The sequence below is a fragment of the Alligator mississippiensis genome, chromosome 3 (genome assembly GCF_030867095.1).
Source record: "Alligator mississippiensis isolate rAllMis1 chromosome 3, rAllMis1, whole genome shotgun sequence".
Taxonomy (NCBI): domain Eukaryota; kingdom Metazoa; phylum Chordata; order Crocodylia; family Alligatoridae; genus Alligator; species Alligator mississippiensis.
The window spans coordinates 198,170,305-198,193,680 of NC_081826.1; the positions used below are offsets into that span (position 1 = coordinate 198,170,305).

The window sequence follows — 23,376 nt, forward strand, 5'->3', positions numbered from 1 at the left end:
TTCACAACCCTTTCATATATTATTGCGACCCACTTTTGAGTCGCGACCCACGGGTTGAGAAACGCTGACATTGATGATTTGATATGTCCAAATATACTCATCAAATCCCTGGTGCCTTTCATGACAAGAGAGATGGGGTCTGAAGAAAAATGAAATTTTGCTTATGGCAATGCTGCTTAAGTGTGAAATTAATAATTCAAGTCCCATGCTGTAATCCAATCTGTGAAGTCTCTGGTTTACAAATGAGAAAAAACATTTACACTACTAGTGTTTGCTGCCAATAGTTTTTTACTCTAGAGTCATCTCACCTTTTGATTGTGTTTCATTCCTTTCATGCCTTATTATTTTGGGCTTGCTCCTGATTGGACCCTCTTCTCTTTGCAAAAGGTGAAAGAGGCCAAGTGCCCAACCCGCTTCCATTGAAATAGATAGTAAAACTCTAATTGATTTTGGTCGGAATAAGGTGGAGCCCGTTTGCTGAAATTTTAGTTCATTTCTCTTGGCAGTTCAGATCTATCAGTGGCAGTAACAGTAGGAGAGCTGGTGTAACAGTAGTCTAACCTGACCCATTGGTATTTTAGGCACTGTGTCATCTAACCCATTCTGAACGCAGGTCTGTGTGGGTTGGTGCTTAAAATGGCAGTGACTGAGAGCGGCATATCCACACTGGCATTTATACTGTTGCTACAGCAGGTAGGTCAGAACTAGCAGCCAAAACAAAAATGTGCTAGCACTAGTGTAGAAAAGGCCCGTAAATGTAGCGCTATTGGCTATGGAAGAAACTTACAGGCAGAAACCTATTCCCAATAGTGTTAGGATTGTGTTGGGGGAAGTATATGAGACGGTAGAGGGAGGAACAGTAGCAACCGCAAATAAATATTTTCTCCTGTTGCTATGTAGCAGTGGTTATACCAGCTCAGATTGCTAAACAATAAGATAGGCTGATAGGGGAGTTGGGTTAACTTGAAAGGCTGGGAAAGATGATGGATTCCACCACAATATTATGGTTTTGCTTTGGCAAGGTTTTCAGTGCAGAATATGAGAGGCCACTACTTTGGAAATATGCCAGCAGGAATAGAGAACATACTCGTCTTTTCTGAATCAGTACTTTCATTGCAATTATAGAGGAGCAGTGGGCTTTATCCCACTAGAGTAAAGTATTCGGAAAGGTGTTTTTCATTTATTTTCACCTTTAATGCCAGCGGGTTGGTTAAGAGTAGAAAGAATCCCTGTCAATTTATATGCTATGTAGAGGGCATACAATTCAGCAGATTGGAGAACTTTATTGCAATGCTAAACCCTCCAGTTTTCTAAAAGCATTGATTTGGATTTTTAGCTTAGGTAAGCAATGCTGATGATAAAGCTATCATGAGAAAATTTGTGTTTGTGTTAGCAATGCGAAGTGTGACGTTGTTAAATCTCATTAGAGAACAAAAATATTTTGTTATCCAAATAGAATAATAGAACTATTAAACTTTGAGGCCAGGTGAGTTACTGCAGCCTGTGTGTGAAGCTATGAGCATGTTATGCCTTTCCTCAGAAGATGAATGATCAGATTCAGTTCTAGTTGGTAGCAAAGTAATTGGAACCATCCTGCTAATTTCCATGTTCACAACTGTGAGTGAGCTCTGAACATGCGACCTGTGAGTCTAAAAGTTAACATATAAATGAAATATTTATCATCATGAGCTCTGTTTTTATTGGTTCTCATACTTGTACCAGTTATTGTTCTTTCATAACCTAAGTCAGAATCCAGAGATTGACTTGTTATTTTTAAGGACCTTGTTGGTGAGCGAGTTAGAACATACAATGTACAAGAGAGCATAGAAACATTTCATTTTAAAACCTGTCTCTTGAGTATTAAACTCAGTTTGATAGCAACACAGTGAAACAGCAATACACTTGATCCTTGTTACAGGTCTCCTTGAAATACAAAGTTACTGTTGACTGGCGCCCAACTACATTAGATTCTATTATAATTGCTGTTGCTCAACACCTCTTTATGATGTTATAAAGTATGTGTAAGAGGCCCTTTTACTTTGTTTCACTTGTGAGTGAAATGACTCCTTATGGAAGTGCCTGACATTAGCACTAGCTTAAAACAGATTCTGCATCTACCCGGCAAGACTCCCTGTGAGTCCTGGTTCACTGGAACAGAAGCTACTAATATTGTAATGCAGTGGTTTTGTGTAGTGAATGAATGGGAACTGTATGATGGCATCACATTCCTTTTTCATTTGTAGCCTACCATGGGCTAGATTATGCTTATGCTTTCAGTGAGAGGCAGAGCATAAGCGTGCAGATCAATGGCAGACCAAGAACTGACTTATGAATCAGAATTTTTCCCAGGTGCAGTTTATTTCCCCTCTTTGCCTTAGTTCATTTTTCCCTGTGTTGATATATTGGAGGGATTGAGGGGTGACCCTGACTCTTCATTTTTTTTTGTACCTGTATGAGAATGGTGTAGAGAAGCTGCTGTACTTCCCTCTTTCCCCTTCAAAAGAGACCAGGAAGTAAGAGAGCATTACTGGAACGCTTTGGAATGGGACTATTGAGGCATAACGTTAACGCTAATCCCTCAAATACTACCTGAATATCCTTGGATTTATCAGTGATGAGTCCTTCCTTCAACAATGATAGGCCAAATTAAAATGCTGTTGTGGTGACAGGGAGCTCTTTTCCATCACTAAAATTGTAGCATGTAAAGAGTAATGCCTCTATCTATATTGCATAGGAAAAAAGTAACCACGTTAATCATAATGCTAGTTGGAATGTTTTTATTTATAGTATCTGAGCACTTTTTTAATATTGAATTGTATTTCACTCAAAAAAATACTGATTTTTTCCTGCTGTTGCTAAAAGAAGCCTGAGAAATAATCACTAGAGTTATCTGATGAAATTCTTCTTTTATGTTTTCTATTAAAAGTGGAAAAATTGATACAGTTTTACAAATGAAAAATATGCCCCATTAGAGACTGTTGTCTTTCTTGACATAAATGATAGCATTTGATTGCCTACGCTTACAGCACAGTTTTATCACAATTATCCTAGTTAGTACCTGCCTCAGAGGATTTTTGTGCTCTCCGCATCCCTAATTGCTTGTGCATTAAAAAGAAATAGTGTATTTCAAAAATTTGTAATTTTCTATTTGCTAAGTCATTTTTAGGGCTCCTTTGCAATGCCAATCTTATTGTTAACTGGTGGGCAAGAAAAGGTGATTAGTCTAGGGGATTTAACTGGCTCATTTCCTAATTAGCCTGACAAATGATTTGGGAAATGAAGAAAATTGTATTCAGCAGGATTGCTTTCTCTTGCCATTTATTTTACAGCAATTTTTTCTAAGGCTGGCCATGAGCCTGGTTTTAAAAGATGGAGGATTGCTTGGTGGTGTGGTAGGGTAGAGACATTGCCCTGCTGCACCTTGTGGAAAAAGGAAATTATAGCCCTTTGATCCTTTACTCCTGCAATCACAGCATCTCAGAAACCCAGGGTCAGAACAACAGGCAGGTATCACATTCCAGCAAGGAACAGAGTTGATAGGGATTGCCCTGAAGCAGCTGAAGGCTGATTAAGTTCTTTGGGCATCATGATGAATGAGAGGTGTGACAGCTCTTCAGGAAGCTTCAGGAATCTGGTGATAGCTCAGTCAACTGTGACAATTAAGAAAAATCTAGTCAGATTAGAGTGTTGAAAATGTGCAGGTCTCCAGATGTCGGCATGTTCTGCAGCTTCTTTGTTGCTGAAAATAAAGGTCAGAAAAACAATATGTGCAGTGGGAGGAACCCTAAAATAACCCATACTGAAAACTGCAAAACACACAGTAGCTTTAATAAAACATTGACATGATTAGAGATTTTAATGGTATTTAGCACCAAGATATTTAAAAAGATGAAAGGGACCTGATAGATGATGGGTTTTTCTCATTATTCAGCTGCTGAAGTTGCAGATGATGCCAAACTTTGCTTTGAATTTAATATTTTCATCTAAATATGGCTTCACTCTCCTGTTAGTACTGAAGATGCCCAACAAGCTAGACACAATGGCAGTATTTGTGATCTTGGCTCTTATATCATCTGGGATCTTATAACTTAGTCAGGGTTCTGACTCTCTTGGCCCCTCCAGGCTGGATTCGGACGGCAAGGCTCCTTGCAGGGTCCATCTGGAACCACCTCCAATGGTGCGGCCAGAAGTAGCAGTGTTAACTGCTATAGTTTCCTGAGCTGCTTAAACACATCCCCAATAGGGCTCCGTATACTGTAATTCAGCAACAGGTCCTGTCACTGTTCACCCTGCCCCTGAATTACTGGCCCCTTCAAAAGCCCTGTGAGCTGTATGATATAGTTCCAAGGGTTGGATACAACCCCACACTTAGCTTAACACAAGAAGCAGCAAAATCCCCTACTAGGATAGTTGCTTCACAAAAAGATGAGGCAGGAACAGCAAAACACAGAAAAGGAAAAATTAAGATTTTTTGTAAAAAGAAAAAATTTGTTTTTAGTACTTACATATCAGCTGAAAATGAGAATATGAAGCTCTTCTTTTGCAGTGGTTAAAAATAAAATCTTTGTTAATGCAGCATTAATCTACACAGCTAAGGTTCAGCTCCAATAGTAATAATACCTCAATTGTTTTGCTCATCTTGTAAAACTTCTGCTATAGCTTTTGCAATGTTATAGCATTTGGTATAGCTTTTGTTACGAATGTATTATTTTAAGCTGGATGTTTAACCGGGCTATGGATAGTAAGTACTGAATAAGCAGAAATAAGTGAAACCTTTGGAATTTTAACTCTAGCATTTAGTGATTTTTAAAATTTGGCCTGAGTTTAGAAAATAAAAATATATCAAAGGTATTTAAGAAAACTATGTTATCAGGAGAGGGCTGGGTTTCCCTCCTGAGCTGGAAGTGTAAGCACTTGGTTGTTTTCAGAGGGAGCTGGAATTTCTCAGCAATTTTCAAAACGAAGCTGTTTATAGGATATGCTTTAAGATGCATGTGCATTTAATTAAAACAAGTGACCAACATATGGCCTGTGGGCCAGATTTGACCCACACAACAATGTCATCCAGCCCATGGGGCTGGAAATTTGTCAGTGTAGCAAGCAGTGGTAGAATTGATTGCTATGGCTCCCAAAGCTGTGGCAATTAATACTGCCACTGCTCATCCTTCTATCAAATTTCCAGACCTATTGGGAGCCTCACAGGCTAGATCTAGTGTGTGGAGCTGTGTCATCTGGCCTGCAGGGCTGGAAATCTGACCTTGGGAGAAGTGGTGGTTGCTGCAGGTCTGGGAGCTGCAACAATTAATGCTACTGCCACCAAATTCTGGCCTGTCAAGCCAGATGATGTGCCCTTGTGCTTTGGATCCTGTCCATGGACTGGCCCTGTGCTCTGGATCTGGCTTACAAGGCTGGATGAGTTGGACACCACTAACTTTAAAAACCTGCAGGCTTCTGTAGCTCTTTAGATGTGAACAGCTGGATTTAACAATATTTTCTACTGTATGCTTTCTCAGTACCCCAGAAGGGAAAAGCATGTTATATTCGTTCTACAGAACTCAGAACATTAGAGGATTTTGCTCAAACTTTTAACAACAACAACAACAAAATCACTTTAGGTAGAAATCATGCATGGGGAATTTCAGCATGTAAGATGACTATTTCATAATGCTAGGTATAAACATGAGAAGTAGAGACTTAAAAGGAAACCGGGAAATTTAACCCTGTAGATGCTACCAGGTGTTAATAATATTTGAATTACTTTCCAGTCTCAGTAAAAATACATTATACACTTTTTACTTTTTGCTGGAAAATAGAATAGGTTAATAAAGCATTAAAAAATTCGCAAAATAAAGCAACAAGTGATGAACTGAACAACTGAATGCCTAAGTTAAGGAGAACTAGTACTTTTCCTCATTCTCAGAGTGGCCCTGAATAGCCATCCTTTGCTTTGAGAGCTCAACAGGGAGCGCTGCAGCTTTGGCATCTGAAGTAGCCTCTTTGTGATACTATTATGGGTCTTTACTCCATTTTCATTGCCAACAATAGAAAGATAGCATTGTTTTGACTGCTGGGGGGTATAGTTTCTGGGTTTTAGAAACATCCAGAGGAGGAAGAAGTGAAGAGATCCTAGTTTTGAATTGAGGAAAGACACAACAATCCAGAAAAAGCTGATCTTGCAGGGCCAAGTGCCAACACATGGAGAGAGAGAGAGAGAGGGAGAATACATTTGGAAAGGAGCATCTCAGCACAGGCTGTCTAGGAATGTGACAGAGCAGCTCTTACGGACCATTTCCTAAGAGGATCCAGCTCCAGCTGATACTGATGATAGTGGCTATAGTACAGGATATTCATAACAAAATCGGTTGATGTGGGTTTTTGTTTCCTTTGCCCTTAGAAATCTTTCTGGCAGCAGTGCCACCCTGATGTAATGTGTTACTTTGTTATGTACCTCACTGCCTGCTTCTGACAGGCTGGGAAGTCGCTTTTCTGCTGGCAACTTTCTTGCCCAGATAGTTTGAAGTAGAGCAAACAGAAATTGTCCACGGTGTGCAGAGGTAATTGGGCTCATCTAGAAAGAAAAAAAAAAGATAGTAAAAGACAGGGAGCTGGTGAAAAGAAACCTAGGCATTGTGTCAGGACTTCTTTTTTTAATTTTAGGATCGATTCAGAGAAAGCCAGCATCAGTGAAAGTAGGAAGGTCTGTCTCATTCCCATTGGGTAGCTACCTGATTCAATACATAATTCTCTTACCATTTTATAATCATCAAGGCTAAGTGACCAAGATTTGTTGTCATGGGGCTAGTCTCTTTTCAGTATGCTACTGACTTTCAGTGTAACCACCTCTTTTTACTTCAGATATGCTACCTACAAAATCAGATTAATGCTGCTTTCCCACAGTGGTAGACTGTCTCAGATGCACAGTTGAAAAATGCAAAGCATGCATTTTTACTTATTTAGTCCTTTCAATCGTGCTACTTTTAGTGTCTTTCATGTATTTGCATTGCTCCAGCATTTATGAATAAGCACAATTAATTTCGTAATAAAATAAAAACTGTCATCCTAAATTGCATCCAAATAATCCACTTAAAACCAGTTATCTGTATCAGCATGTTAACTGTCACTTACATAAGCCATGTTTAATTTTGATTTATGATTTGATATTGATTTTTTTTTCCCTTCCTTCAAGTGATAATATATTCCAACCCTCCTACTGATACTGAGATTCCAAATACAGTAACAGGGCAATACATTTATTTACACTTGTTTTTGCCAAGCATCCAAATCAAATACTTCTTTGTAAAGACAATAAGCAAACTTAAAATGTACCTGCTGTTTAACCTGTTGCCATTCTAATGCATTCATAAATCACACAAATCAGGGGTGTCAAACTGATCTGGCCCTGAGAACTGGACACCATGTTGCTTCAGGGGCACGTACAGAAGAATACTGCATCTTACCTCTTACTCACTGTTCTCCTGTTTATCCATCTAGATAGACATCTCTCTGATTGTACATCAGACAGTCTTGAGGAAAACAATTGGATAGATCTATACTATCGCATTCTTTTCTGAAGATGAGTTTCTAACTATATCTATGGCAGACAAGGTTTTTTGGATGAATCTGATATCTCAGCAAGTTTTCGGGTTTAAAAACCCTTCATCAGGCTGAGGAAGCAGCTGCAGTTGACACCGTTGATTCTTGGAAGAGCACACACCAACTGCATTAAACCCAAACAACATTGTCTGCCTATGTCCTTAGACCAACAAAGCTATAACCTACACCCCTGTAACTATATCTATGGGCTTTCACATTGCAATGGCATGGACTGGAAGTGTTCACAAACCTTCAGCATCTGAAGCTCGTCTGCCCAGTCAAAGTACCATGCTAGGATGTACCACAGTAAAGTGCTCCTGTTGTGCATGCTACTCAAAGAAAATGCAATGTAGCTGTTTGAGTACAGCACTGGGCACATGACAGCAAGCATTTCCAAGATTAACTTATTGATTCATGCCTAGCATCATATTAAGGTGGCTACATTATTTCTGTTTTCTAGTGTAGGGCACATATAGTGGGCTCACTGTCCTTCATTGCAGCACCCGTGGCATAGACTGCTGATGCTGTACACATGCCCCTGCAGACAGTGTGCAATTCAGCGCTTGTAATCCTTATTTCTTGTCTCCCTGGCATCCAATTCAGTGTCCTAGCTACTGGTGTCTCAAGGTCAAGTGTTTCAGTGAACAGTTGTAAGAAGAAATGGCCCAGATGTAATAACCACAAGAAAAGTATGCAAAAGCCCATGTGTTTTTCTTAGGAGGCGCTGAAGTCTCCACTTTAGGGAGATTATACCATCTTGTGTAGCACATCCCAGATGGCATCAGCCAAGTTCATGCCTGAGAAGATAAGTTTGTATGTTTGGGGCCTGCCATGGCAGAAAAAAAAAAAAATTATTGGAGAAGAGAGTACTTATAGCCTCTAATCAAATAGAATTACTGTTATAGTAGGCCCTTTCACTACAACCAAAGATGCAACAAAAATAGCACATAAATATTACCAGCTGAGCAACATAATATAAAGAATAGGAATTTCAGGCAAAAACGTCCAGACCACATTTTAACTTCACTTAAGTGATCTAATTGGAAATCTAAAGCTCTAACATATTCAATTGGAAACTGTGTCCAAAAAAATTAGAGCTATGGAAATACTTTCTTTATTTTCTTTTTTGGTATTATTTATATTGTGAAGGATGGTGTGAATTATGACTTCAGAGAAACTGCACCAGAGCAATGTGACTGTTTTCTTGGCACATTTCTTATGTCAAAATGCATATAGGAACTTGCAGGAAGCTGAAAGCTAGGGTACTGCCCTTATCTCATGCAGGGCTTTAAGAAAACAGTAGTCAGCACATTCATTAATCAAACATTGCTCCAACATTTGTGGTCTGACCTGTAGAAATCGAGATACCACTTAACTGGAAACAATGTCAGCAATATTTGAGGTGTGGAATAGTACTTCAGTGGAGAAAACATTTGGTTTGCTTTGGTCTACTGGATTTAAGAAAGTAAACTCCAATCCCTTCTCATTTGCCCAGGGAGTCGGCCTATACTTTTTCCCCATGGCTGGATAGGTATCTCTTTCATGGGTAGCTATTTGTAAAATATTTCAGAGGGTGATGTTGGTGTGTAAGCTCTGTAGCAACAAACTTCACTGACAGATGGGACACTGTAGTTCAGGACAGAATGGCCATGTCCCCACAAGCAGGGGCATACAGTTGCCACAGGGAAAAAAGCAGCAGCACAAATTCATGCTGCTGCTTTTTGCCCCAGCACAAGCCCCTGCACATGGGATTAGCATGGGGAAAAAAAATCTGGGTGGGGTAGGGTAGATTGGGGCCAGAACCTGAGCTGGCCCCAGCAGCCTTACCTGGATTCCTGGGGGTCTCCCAGGGCTCCAGGGGTGGCAATTGAGGTGCATGGAGCCTGGCCATTAGTTGGAGCATGGCTCTTGCCAGCTAGGCTCCAGTTTCTGCCACACATTGGCTGCCACCATTTGTGTTGCCCTGGTTTTTACTGGTATGGTTTTTTTTGTCATCAGGATCACCACAATTTAGCAGTACAGTAAACCACACATGCACACTCATCTGGATGCAGCCAGTGAGGTGTGCAGGAGCTCAGGTCACAGGCCAAGAAAAAAGGGATGAAGTGATCAGTACTAATGTTTTAAAGGGCATGGGGCAATGGGTCATCTTACAGTTCTGCACCCTTCTCTTGAAGTGGCATGATAATATTGAGTTCATCCTTTTGCTTTGTATTGAGCAAAGACATCAACTTTGAAAGAAAGAAACTAAACTTTGGTTGCAAAGACGTATGTTTCCCATAGTGAATAATGGTAATATTAAAAGATGCTAATGCCTTTTGCAGAAAAAGCAAAAGAAAGAAAGCATCTTAATACTAAAAATAAATTAGGAGATGCAGTTTTCAGATCCAGTTCTGATTTCTAAACCAACTGTCTACTGTCCACCTGAGAATTCTGTCTTTTTTTTTTTTCAATGAGTGGAGGTACGCAAAGTAGAAAGGTCTCAAGGGCTGGAGACAGACATTCAAAAAGCCTAAGCCTGAGTTGATTGAATCTTTGCAGGTTAGTCTAACCTGGCTAGGCTAAACCAGTTTGTAACCAAACAGACATCCCCTTCTGGACTGAAAAAATGTAGGCACATTCCTGCAGTGGCTCAGGCTAGAAGCCGGGGGGTGCTAGAGCAGCCCGCCCTTCCTTCCACGGTGCTGAGCTGAGGGGGGGGGCCATGCTCCACCCCCCTCCTTGAGCAGCCCAGCAGGGAGCCAACACAGTCCTGTCTGCTTTTGTCCCATCTCCCACAGCATGAACCGTAGCCAGCATGTGGTATGCTAGCTAATGCTGAGAGGTGTCAGTGTAAACTACAGGGAAGAGGGGAATCCCTTCTTGAACAGGGAGTGGTGAGGGGACCAGGCGGAAGCCAGGTAGGCCCTGATGTGTTTGCAGTCTCTGCTGGAGCTGCAGCCAGGGAGCAGAGGGAAGGGGCCAGTCCTGCTGGGCTGGAGCAGAGAGCAGAACCCCGCCCAGCAAAGCAGCTGGGATTCTGGGGGACTCTGATTTAACTTAAACCAGGAAGGGGTCTGAGACAGACATTGCATAACTTGCTTTGACCCAAATCACTTAAGTCTGATACTACATTCAATCAGGTCTGTCTCAAACCAGTTTCAGTGCACTGTTCTGTTACAGGTTTAAACCAGTTTCTGATCACTTAAACCAGATTATGCATAATGTCTGTGTCGCAGGGCACCTCAGTGCCTGCTCCTAGAGAGGAGAAACTGCCAGGGAGAGAACCCTGGCAGAGCCAATTGAGCACAGCTGCGGGTTGCTGGAGCAACTAAGGGGAGCCAGCTGGCCAGAAGGGGGCAGGGCCTGGCCTTTATAAAGTCCAGGGCCGAAGCCAGGCTGGCAGTTCTCTGCCAGCAGCCAGAGAGGCAGGAGCTCCCTCAGCCAAGATATGGGAAGGAGCCTGAGTTGCAAGTACAGCTCATGATAGCCCTGGAGGCTTGAGCTATGATAATGAGTTATGGCCATGCGGCTTGTGGTTATGTTACAGCCTAGGGGCTTGTGGTTTTGCTTTGTGTTTGTGTTATTACACCCGGAGGGTTGGGTGAGGCTGTAGGGGTTGGAGGAGGCCTCAATCACAGGGACCCCAGAGAGTGTGGGGTGCCGTAGCGCCAAGAGGGCGCATTATTTGCATAGCGCCAGGGAAGGCGCAGCTCGCACGCCAGTGCGTGAGCAACTGGCGGCGAGGAGCGCGGCCAGTGGGTCGCGGGCGCAACCCGTAGGTTGCGGACGGGGACCTAGACCCCGGATTGCGTGTGGGGGGAACATAGACCCCGGCCCCAAGAAAGGGGTGGTATTATTGAGTAGCCCAGAGTGGGCACGGCGAGCCCCAAAGAGGGGGAGCACCATTGTACGTTATTGAGTAGCCCAGTGTGGGCACGGCGAGCCCCAAAGAGGGGGAGCGCCATTGTACGTTATTGAGTAGCCCAATGTGGGCACGGCAAGCCCCAGAGAGGGGGAGCGCCATACTGAGCAGCCCTAGAGAGCGGGGCCATATCGAGGAGCCCGAGACAGGCATAGCGAGCCCGGCCGCAGGCTAGTGCGGTAACACCCCTCAGACTGAGGCAGGGCGCTGCGGTTGCCCCGAGAAGACAGGGAGTAGCAGCGCGGTGAGCCAGGGTCAGAGAGGGTGCCCGTGCGGTTGGCCCATAGGACCGGAGGCCCGCTAGAGAGTCCCTGAGCGGAACCACACCGGCAGGGGAGGCCCAGAGTGGGCTAGATGGGAGTCCCAGCAAGAGGCTGGGCACGAGAGAGGGAGCCCAGAGTGGGCCACATTAGAGAGGAGGCCCGGGAAGCGGGCGTACAGACCGGACAACGGCTATTACATCTGCGAGGCTTGGAGCGAGGTATCAGGGGAGGTAGGAGCCACGCATAGCCCCTAAGGCTGGGGTGCTTGGGTAGCGCCCATTGTACGGGGAGACCCACGAGGGGTCCAGGAGCTTACGTGCCCGAGGAAACACAAGGCAGCCTCCCTATTACATATTCCATCAAGACGTGGCGGGCGAGAATGGAGGGTGCCCTCGGGCCGAAGTAGCGCGGTGAGAGGGCCTCAAGGAGATCACGGCCCTCTGCGAGGACCCTGCCGTGACAGTCTGTCCCTAGCCAAGGTGGCCACGGGGGACAAACTTGTCCTGCCTTACAGGCAGCCCTGTAACTTCCAGTGGTGTCTCTCATGCCGCAGGCTATCCAACTTCCATTTTCACTGAGACGCTAGGCCTTACAATGAGCCTATTTAGACAGCAAACCTTTAAAAAAATCTTTAAAAACTTGAACAGGAAAATTGTGGAACAAGAAATCATCCACAGACTGGATTGTGTTAAGTATGGCTCATGAAAGCTTATACTATATATGTCTGATTTAGTTAATCTGTAAGGTCCAAGCCTACCTTGCCTTTGGATTTCAGAGTAACACAGCTAACTACCTCCCAGAAGAAACTCTATAAGAAATCATGAGAAACTTCCTTTATTTAGCTTCCAAACAGAAAATGAGTTGATCACCTGGGTGAAACTTTGGGGATGGAACTTTTCCATCATGGAGTATGGTGGAGATTTCCACATTGACAAAGTATAATTAAAGTGCTGAAAAGTACACGGAGTTAGGGACAGTGTTTGGGTTCTTTTTTTTAAAGGATAATAATGTACAAAACATGTTTTCAGTTACATCCTGGCCAACAAGGAAGCCACTCCTGAGAAACATCCAGTCATGTATCACTGTGCCACTTTAGGATCTTCTGAATAGACTTGGCACTGCCATGAGTACCTATGCTTATAGAAATTACTGCAGACCCTTGAGTGAATCTGGGCCATAGTATTTACACTGGTATTACCTAGAGCAGAATTTGACCCAGTAGGAGATTAGTCTGCAAACCAACTCATTTAGTAAATGATTTGAGCTGATATAAAATGAGCAAATGCAGATTTCTGAAGGACTTCAATGATTTATGGCCAATTATAGAACAAGACAAAAGAGAACAAAAATCCATTAGATCGTTCAGTAGTGGGTTTTTTTTTCATGTTTGTTTTAAATATGATAATCACTGTAGAAATATATAAAACCCCAAGATATTTCAGATATTAGACGTTAGACCCAAATCTAATTAAAATACTGGGGTTTAGGGATTTTTTATACGATAATTCCCTAAAAGACACTTGATTCTGTATTTGAGATTAGAATTCATAAGAAGATGCAACTTTAGGCATATGTTTGATAAAGTAATGACATACCATTTTATGTTTAATGCAGTATTAATACTAACCCTCATGGTACAGTGAAACTTGAGAGATTATGCAAGCTCCATATCAGTTACATTAATACTGTATTTCAGGGGTTGTGTGTACCCCTAGGAGTACTTAGAAAGGCCGTAGGGGGTGCAGGTGGGTGGGGATGGAGCACTCCCTGGGGCACAGAGGTGGTATCTTCCCCCTGTGTGTTTCCATACTTTGCTTCTTACCCAGGGCAGGGGGAGGGGCGCCCCGGGTGCCGCCAGCCCTAGGCAGTACACCAGAGCACCTCCTTGCTGGGGGAGGTGTCTGTTTGTGTTTCTGCATCTGTGTATATCTGTGCATGTGTGTCTAACTGCATCTGTGTGTGTGTGTGTGTCTGCATCTGCGTGTGTGTCTGTGTGCCTTCATCTCTGTGTGTGTCTTTGTGCGTGTCTGTGTCTGTGTCTTTGTGTGCAACTGTGTGTCTGTCCCCTGCCCGCCCGGTGGCAATAGGCACGTGGCATTGTGCAGCTCTTGGGCCATCAACAGCTGGGTGCAGAGTCCAGCCTGCAGCAGCAGCTGCCTCTGCCCCACGCACAGATCTGGGGGCACATGCTCCCTGGGCCTGTGCTGGGGTGCGCGCAGCGGCAGCAGCCACCCCACTCCAACACCCCCTGGATGAACTGCTCTTGTGGCTCCATCCCGCACTGCATCCCGGCTGTGCAGCGCCTACCTCTGCCCCAGGTCCAGCCCCACTCCCTCCCTCAGGCTACACTTGTTAAAAAAGGTTGAAAACCCCTGCTGTATTTAATCAAATGGTGTCAACTTAGCCTTCAGTATCACAAAAAACAAAGTGATTGGCTGTAGGTATTTCAAAGATCTATGTTCTTGTATTTTTTGAGCAGTTATAAACTTGTTCAGTATGGTTAGGAAGCTGGAGTAGCTCCAGCAAGAATCTTTTCTTACTTTTCAAAGGCTGAGTTATCTCTATAACTGCTTCAGAAGCATTTGAACATAGACCTAGATTTTAACGATGATACAGAAAAAATAAACCTCTTGAAACATACTTATTTTAAAAAGGCAGTTATAAGGAAAAAGGCTAGCATTATATTAAAGCCACCAGACTGAAAATCAGGACCCATTCTTACCTCTGCCACAGATTTGCTATGCAGTTTTCACTTTGTCATTGCAAAGGGCCTCTATTTAGCACTTAACAGAAGAGGATGCAAAGGGCCTAATTGCTGTTTCTTAGCCCTACCCACATTGTTATAGTCATAAGTGCCAGAGCTGAAGAATGAGGGCTTCTCCATACACTGGGGACTGTACTTTACATGTCATATCATTCACCAGCACTGGCCAACTGCAGGGGCAGGGAGCAAGCTGTGTTTTTCTAAAAGTGTGGCATGGTGATGGTGTTTCCCAGTACTTCTGGAAGTCATTGAGCTCTTCCAGGCTGTGGCTGTGCACAGGGTCTCTCCCCAGAGCTGTGTCCTTTTCATGTTGCTGTTCCTCAGCTTCCCATCTGTAAAGCAGGGATAACAACATTCAACTACATCACCAAAGTGATTGATTGTTATATAGTGCTCTGAGATCCTCGCTGGGACAGTACTATACAAGTGCAAAGGATTTTTAGGTAAATTTGAAAATAATAAAAGGACCTAATTTAACAATACATGTGTGAGTATGAGGCTATGATATGTGTATTTCAGTGATGGAAGGATGGATTACTTGCGAACCCAAACATTCACAACAGATCTGCTTGGCTTTTCCATGGCAGTCAGACTTGAAGAATATGCACTGAATTCTTGATAAAGCTTTCAGCAGCTTTGCTTCACATGTCAAACTACTGTAACCTGCCCTTCTGTTATATAGGACATACTTGGAGTGGCACAAGTGGTAATTTTAACATTTTCCACCTCTTTCTTTTTTCCCCTCTGTCCCTCAACTTGTCCTGATATGCATTTGTTTTTTTTATCTTGCTTTTTCGGAACATGTGTAGCATAATTATGGCAACTGCTTTGATTGTGAATAGTCATTGACCCTTGTTGAAGAAGCACTTTGTCAATCACTGAAAATGCATCACTTAGCGCTGTTGGATTTATTGACTTTTTATCCAACTTGAGACCCCTGCGGTTTATGAAATGGTATCTGCAATAATTTCCCATGCTTTTGACCTATGTCAACAGCTACTTTATCCTACCATTTTCATCTATTTTTATGTGCAGACTGACTGTTGGCAGTGAGAGCCTAGGATTACTGTATAGAGGTTAGAAAAAAATGCTTGTTTTCTAAAACTATGAAATTTTTAAAGTATTACTTTTTCAAAATAACTTGAAGAGCTCACTAAGATTTTTTAAAATCATGTATGGTATGCATAACACCTTCTAAAACACTAAATTACTGATGATGGGTAGCTCTGAGAAATAAGATATGAGTATAGACCATTATGTCCTGAATATTTGATGTACTGTTAGAATGTGAAGTACAAACTGAGGATGCTTCTGGGCAGTGACATAGAAAGTAGACACCATTATATAATGCTTTAGAAGAGCATATGACATCTATTCAGCATGACCTGTTGAAGCAATTCTAGGATACTTATTAATGTCCTGAAGGGGTCCCACCACATATTCATTCTCTATTTCTTTCCTTAAAAGTCTTCTGCCACCTTTAGTTCCAACCTCACTTCTATCTTTAAGTAAGCGTAGGTGGCAAATGCTATAGTGTGTAACTTAAGTCTTACTTGGACAAACCTCCTATTGAAGTTAGAAGGAATTAAAAAGTTTTGGGTGAAAATATTGGCCCTAAGATGACAAAAATATATAGGTTAAAATGTAACTTTAAATTTTCTAAAAGATTCCCCATGCCCCGCAGCAGGGGTGGCAATGCGGCGGGAGGGGCGGAGGGATGCCCCAGACGCAGCTGGAGAAGCAGTGGCCCGGACCATTCAACTGGCATATTTTGTTAGCCGGCATCCCCCATTCCTGGGGGATACCAGATAACAGAGCTTTTACTGTACTAGCCTGCGGTGGAATTTTTTCATGTGCAGTGCATTAATAGTCAGATATAGACATGCCCACTGATGTAAAGCATAATCCTTCGTTGTGGTTATTAACAGGAATACTAGTTTCCCCTGATTGAAACCCCCCCCCCAAAACAAATCGCAAATTCTCAGATAAAAATCTCACATCCGTGATTAAAATGAAAAGCCATTCTATACATAGGTATCATTTGAACACAATGTTTTATTGATATATTTACAATTTTAAAGCAATGTGGAAGCCTATTAATGACTCAATCACTATAATAATTTAATAAATTCTCAATACCTTTAAATTTTGGTACTTGATTTTGGATTTTTTATCATAGAAAATCAGAGCTCCTCTGCCTCCTAGCTCACAGAATGCAACTCCAGAAATCCACTTTGTTCCCCATGGAAAACAGAAAGTCCAGATCCCTGGTTATTATGCTGTTTTTTCTCCAAATTCATTTTTTACCTGCAGAGGGCAAGGTTTTGTCTTAAGCTTGTCTGTAGCTATTCTTTTTGCCTCTTGCATTAACATGTATTGTATCTGCTCAAAGAAATAATTCCTGTTGACTACATATTTCTAATGTGAATGGAAACCTATAAAATATTTTTCAAACACCCCTATCTGGCCATATTTAAAAAAATTATAATGCAGAATCTTCAAGGACAAAACAGTGTCTCATGCAAATGGTTTAATTAAAATGCAGAATGTATATTAAAATCTTCAGTGTTTTGGTAAACTTCTTAGAAAGCTACATTGATGACAAAGATATGGGTTTCTTTTTTCCATTTAATCATTGCATGTTAGTACTTTACAAATTAAGAATTAGTTTTTTCCTCTCTTGCCAACACCTTTTCCTCAGTCTTTTTCATTTTCACTATCTGTTTATTGGTGAAGATTTTAATATAGAAGACAACTTTTGGGGGCCTCATTGAATGAGTGAGAAGAAAAAATTGAGAAAATAGCTTTGTTTTACATAAAGATAAAATGTAGTTATTCTTTTTAGCACCTTAAAATAAAACCTGCCAGCCGAGATTAGCTTAGACCAGGTTTTACTCAATGGCATTGATTATGTGCACAGCTATGAACAACCGAATTGTCCACAGAACCACCCTGTGAGACTGGAAATGATGATTTTTTTAAAAACAGTTTGGTCTCCAATCTGGCTTGGCTTTGATTTCTAGACATTCAGGAAATGGAACGTTTGCAGCTGAAGTCAATGGGAAAATGTGTACTATTCCCCCTGAGCTAAAAGTGACTTTATGGAAACGTTAAAATGCACCTCATTGTTTTCATAGAATCTCCTTTTGGCAAGGACTGGGAATCTGTATAATCAATTACTCCAGAGATTTTCCTTCAAAGGTTCTGAGTAAGAAAATGTGGACACTTTCTAAAAGAAAATATTTTTAATACAAATGAATTAGTTTCATACAGAATCAGACTAATCCAAGATATATCAGCTGTTGGGCAGTGAAGCACATATATAGAAAACTAAAGTGAAATATGTAACAGAACACTCAGAATAACTGCTGAGTCTTGACCTACTCTTCAGTACTACAATCTTGTGATCAGGCACTCTTGCTTAGATTTCAGACCAACTGGCTAGCTTTTCCTTTTAACGTAGTAGGAAAAAAGCCCTATAGCTCCGTGGAATGTGTACTGAAGAAATGTCATGTTTCTATGCACCAACTTCTCTGCTAAGCAAATGAGTCTCCTGTGATGCTTTTAATTACACTCCAAATGTGTGTGTCAGTACATCCTCAATGCAATTATAAAAACTATTATACAGATCCCAGCAGAGGGTATTCATTAAAAATCCACAGAGCAACAGTGTAAGCAAGACTGTGAGCAGGCACGCTATATTTGTTCAGATTATTCTGTCTCTGACATCTTATATTGTCATTTACAACTGTGCAAAGCAGATGTAGAGTGCATTAAATCAGAAACACAGGATTTCACAGCCAGAATGCACAGGTGTAAATGACTACATATAGCGCAAAGTAGTGGAGAATCAGACTGTATTGTGATAGCTTGATGCTGTTGAGTCTTCATATACCCATACATGTACACACCCATTAGAAAATGTATACACACACACACACACACACAACTACATATATGGACATAGAGACACATATGATATATAAAACCATTTGATTTTATTGTAGGGTGGTGTATTCTACCACCCTTCATTCCAGGTTTGAGTCTGATTTTGCAAATTCCAGTGCTACTCCTGCAGAGAGCTTGCTCTAATTGACTTCATTAGGTTTGAAGGTACTCACATTGCATGAAACAACCAGAATATCTTTCTGGTCTAAGCCTAGTTTTAGACAAATACATTCTTTAAAATGCAAATGCTGACCTCCTTTGTTAAATGCAGTAACTTACCTGAGTAGGTTCTGCTTATGGTGCATAGACATAATGCTAAAGAGTAAGAACATGAATTTACAAATGAGCTCTATTTCATATATAAAAATGTATTTTCCAGCTAAGTAACTCTTTAGGTACACTGAAGTGGTGCAGTAAGAAAAGGATTATGATTGTTTGGACTGAAGGAATGTATGATAAGTGTTTTCAGTAATCTGATCTGAGACAAAAGTAACCAAGACAAAAGAAATTAATTGTATGTTTTGAGACATCAACTTATGGAATGTACTGAGACCATGTTTCTGCACTTGTTATTGAAGATACAAACCTCCACAAGAATTATTATTTTGCCTTTAGTTCAGATTTTTAACGGTCAGCAGATATTTAATGCTGAATAGGCAGTAAACAAATACAGAGAACATATTTTTAAAATGAATAACAAACCGTTTGGCAATTTATCTTGTCAGAGGAAACCCTAAACTCTTCTCTTTCTCTCTCTCTGTACAGAACCAGGTTACTGTGGTTCTGCTTAAACTTGCTTCCATGTCTCCCAGTCTCCCTCACTTTGTATGGGCCCATTTACTCTAGAAAAGTGTTGCCAAAAAACATACCCACCATCACTACAATGGTTCTAACTCTATTGAGAGCTGTAGACTGAAGAAGGATAGCTGCCACCATTTTAAGCATGTAACGCAGGGGTGGGCAAAGACTGGCCCCCAGGCCAGATTGGGTCTATGGCGGACTCCGTTTCCCAGCAGCCATCTGCTCGTGATGCTGCAGCTGGTCTCCATGGAAACCCCAGGAGCAGCAATGCTGTGACAGGAGGGTCCAGGCTTTCCATGGAGATGAGCTCCAGCAGCGCTGGCAGGGCATGCAGCTGGGTGGGAGCTGCTCCAAGGCTGGGATCTTGCAGCAGTGGTCTGGAGCCAGGGCAGAGCTGTGATCCACTGCTGAATGCCTCGGGCAAGGGTGTGCAGGCAGCAGATTGCGGCTGTACCCTGACTCTGGACCACATTGTCACCCCTGCAAGATCCCAGCCCCAGCCTCGGAGCAGCTCTCCGCCCAGCTGTGTTTTCTGCCAGTGCTGCTGGGCCCAGTCTCCGTGGAAACCCCCTCCCCACATCATCATGGTGCTGCTGCTGTTGGGGTCTCCATGCAAACCAGCCGCGGTGATGGGGGCAAGGGCTACTGGGGAAATGGAGTCTGGCTGCCGGCTGGATCCACCATTTTGCTCACCCCGATCTAACCCAACTTAGAGCTCTCTTTGTTTCATATGGCACTTACAAGAGTAATGTCAGCTGTCACTATTTTACATTGGTCTTCCAATGTTGAGGGGGCTGAACCAGCTGTAGTGATGGTGGAAATTTCCTTTGTGCAGACTTAGCTTCTGTTCAGTCTCGCTCATTGTTTTCACTTTGTGAAACTCTTTTGGCACCAGTACTGGAGTCATGCTCCCAAATTACTTTGTGGACTGCGATTTGTAACTCCTCACCATGTCACTGCAGCTTAGTGCCTTTTGCTGTGAGCAGCTGAGTGCCAATGTTTCTGCAGTGCAGAAAGCAGAGACCCCCCCTGGTCTACTAAAAATGATTAATAGTAAGCAATCATAGCCAAATCTACAAGGATTTGGAGGTTGTATTTGTATAAGTCCTGAAAAGCACAGTTAGGTCTCCAGAAATCTCTCTTCCTTCTGATCTCAACATAGTAAGGGAAGATTTAAACAGGTTCATACAAGAGGACCTAGTTCAACCAGTTAGTCAGAGATGGAAGGCAGATAAGGGGCTGCATGGGTTGCCTTACAGGTGTAATGAGGGGCTGGGCTGCAAACTTGGGAGTAAAAGTAGGAAACGAATAGGTCTCCACTAAGGAGGTCTGAGTGAGAGAACTCTCTCCAGCCTGCAGCATGGAGGAAACATTCACTGGAAATCTGGGGAATATCAACTTTTTTGATAGGGAAAAGCCCAAATTATTTAGTTGCAATGGCTGCATCCAGATGAACGTAGCCATGCAATGTGTGGCACTGCAGACATGTCTGCAGCACCGCTACCATGCATTCAGCCGTTCTCTGCACCACAAGGCAGCAATGCAGGGGGGTTTTGACCAGGATAAAAACAAAAACCCTTGTAAAAAAAAAAAAAAAAAAGCACAGTACATGCCACCCAAAACCAAAGCCTGGCTGGCTCGAGCCATGCTCCAGCTGCCAGCCAGGCTCCAAGCAGCAGGATCACCACTGCTGCAGCCCCAGGAGGCCCCCAGGACCCCAAGTAAGGCTGTTGGGGTACTGGGGTCAGTGCTGGCCACAGCCTCCACTACCCCACCCAGGTTAATGGGCTGTGTGCCAGAGGGCACAGTGGCACAGGCATTTCCTGGGGGCAAGTAGCCCCAACACAAGGTGTGCCACCGTTTCTTGTCCCCAGGGAAACCATCGTCCATGGCCAATCAGTCTATCCTGTCCTTATGTTTTGTGCTTACTAAGGTCTTTGGCTCTCTCTGTTGGCATCTGGCCAGCTACATACACTCTATTCATTTTGCATGATCCAAGACTTTGCTATGTCAGAGGTGCCTAATAATGATTAGCTCTCCTCCCTCTATGAATGATGCTCTGGAATGTGTAAGATCTGAAGGCAGTAGCCAACCCTGTAAATATTTCCAGGCTTGCTGAAAGTAAGCTACAAGATGGATTTAAGGCCAGCAAGGAAGCCCATTGGAAAAGAGAAAAAGGACATGCTCAACTTTTCTCAATCACTTCCCAACAATACGGAAAATGAAATAGATCTTGTAGGCTTCTACTCGATGCCTCTTGACATCACAGGTTTCTAGCACAGGAGCTATGGCCCTTGGGGTTTCTCTGACCATTACTGAGCGTAAAGCAATGCTCAAGGAAGGGAGGTTCCTTGGCGCAGCGGGGGGAAACCATGACATTACTGTGGTCCTGTTCTTATACTGTCTCCTGCCAGTCTATAGAAATGGTATCTTGTAAAACACATCACAAATAGTCCAGACTGTGTCTCTCTTTTCATCCTGATGAGAATCTAAAAGGTTTTATGTCTCTCTGTTTTCAGAAGCATGGGGCACTCAGTTCTCAGTCAAGCGTAACTCATGTTATAATCAGTTGGAATTTTGCCTGGGTAAGCATTTCAGGATTTGAAATAGTTAAGAATGCACAGGTGAAGATATTCTGCTGCAACCAGAAGCCATTCATATTTTTTCTAGATAGTGTCTCTTTGATGGTACCAGAAAATAAAGATGTGCTCTGAAAGTGCAGTATATCCATGTCTCTACGTGTATATGTGCATACACCTGCATATGCATGGAATGCAAGGTGCAGAGCACGCGACAAGCAGGCAATAGCTGCTTTTCTTAGGAAGATGTGAATTGAATATTTACAGTTTTACTGAATACAAGCAATTTGCCAGCAACAGGAACTGTTAGTGAGCCACAAGCATGCAAGTTTAATTGGGTTTCACTCAGAATAGCTTACACTGTTCACAGTCACCCCAGATTCCTATCTGCTATACCAGGGGTTGTCAACCGGGGGCACGCGTACCCCTGGGGGTACTTGGACCAGTCCTAGGGGATATGCGTGGGTGGGCAGGGACAGAGTGCTGCTGCCTCTCAGGAGCAGGGCCAGGGTGGGGCGAGGGCAGCAGCACCCCTCTGCAGGGTGGGGAAGCTCACACGCGGTGGCCACCACTGCCATACACCAGCCTGGTGAGCTTCCCCGCCCTGCAGAAGGATGCTGCTGCTCTCACCCCAGCCCAGTGAGTTTTCACCCCCCCCCCCCCCCCCAGCCCTGCTCCTGGGAGGCAGCCATGCTCCATCCCCGCCTGCCTGTATGCATTCCCCCGCATCCCCCTGCTCAGCATCCAGCCACTGGGGGTACTTAAACTAAAAAAGTTTGAAAATCCCTGTGCTATATACTGTGGGTGTCAGTTTTTATGGTGCCCCTTCTGAATGTGTTCACAATAGTTGAGGAAGTGTTTGACAGATAGAAAACAAACTTTGAAGCCTGGTTTTGACCTTAATCTTATAATTTGGTTGTATTATGAGTTTCTTCTTGTAATGTCACTAGTTGCTCTGTATCGTGATCATGCAAGCACTTTGATTTTAAATAAAGCAGAGCTCCTGAAAGCTTAAGGGAATGAGTCTTTATGAATAACACCACTCTGCAATGAGCTACAATTTTGTTTTGGTCTTTTCACACCATGTGGTAAGGTTGATTGAGATACTGGATAGACATATTACAGTAATATCTGTTGGCAAAAAATGACTTAAAGCAGAATTACAAAAGATAAGCCTTTGGAAATCCCATTAATTTCTGTTATGACTGACTATTAAGCTTTGTGTATGTAGCCAGATGTATAAATGCAAAATGAGGGGAATGTATTAATTAATGATGATAAGTGATGTTTTTGTTCAAAAAGATATCCAAAATGAATTCCTGTAAACAGGGGATTTATAGAGTTGTGCATGGAGGTCTATAGTACTACCTAAATTGGATCTATTCATTTATTAACAAAATGCCAAGGTGAGCTGTGCATTCCCACTACCAAAATTAACTCTAATGTGATATATCTTAGACTTCAGTAATAGGAAACTTCCCAAGATTTCATACATTTCCTGATAATCTCCATAGAACCCTAACA

The 23,376-nt window shown here is 42.6% G+C and overlaps 1 protein-coding gene across 4 annotated transcripts in view; it reads left to right on the forward strand.

Moving 5' to 3' along the window:
* The window catches only part of PCSK5 (proprotein convertase subtilisin/kexin type 5), a 374,668-nt gene that overhangs the window by 36,708 nt on the left and 314,584 nt on the right, over positions 1-23,376 (forward strand). The window lies entirely within an intron of this gene.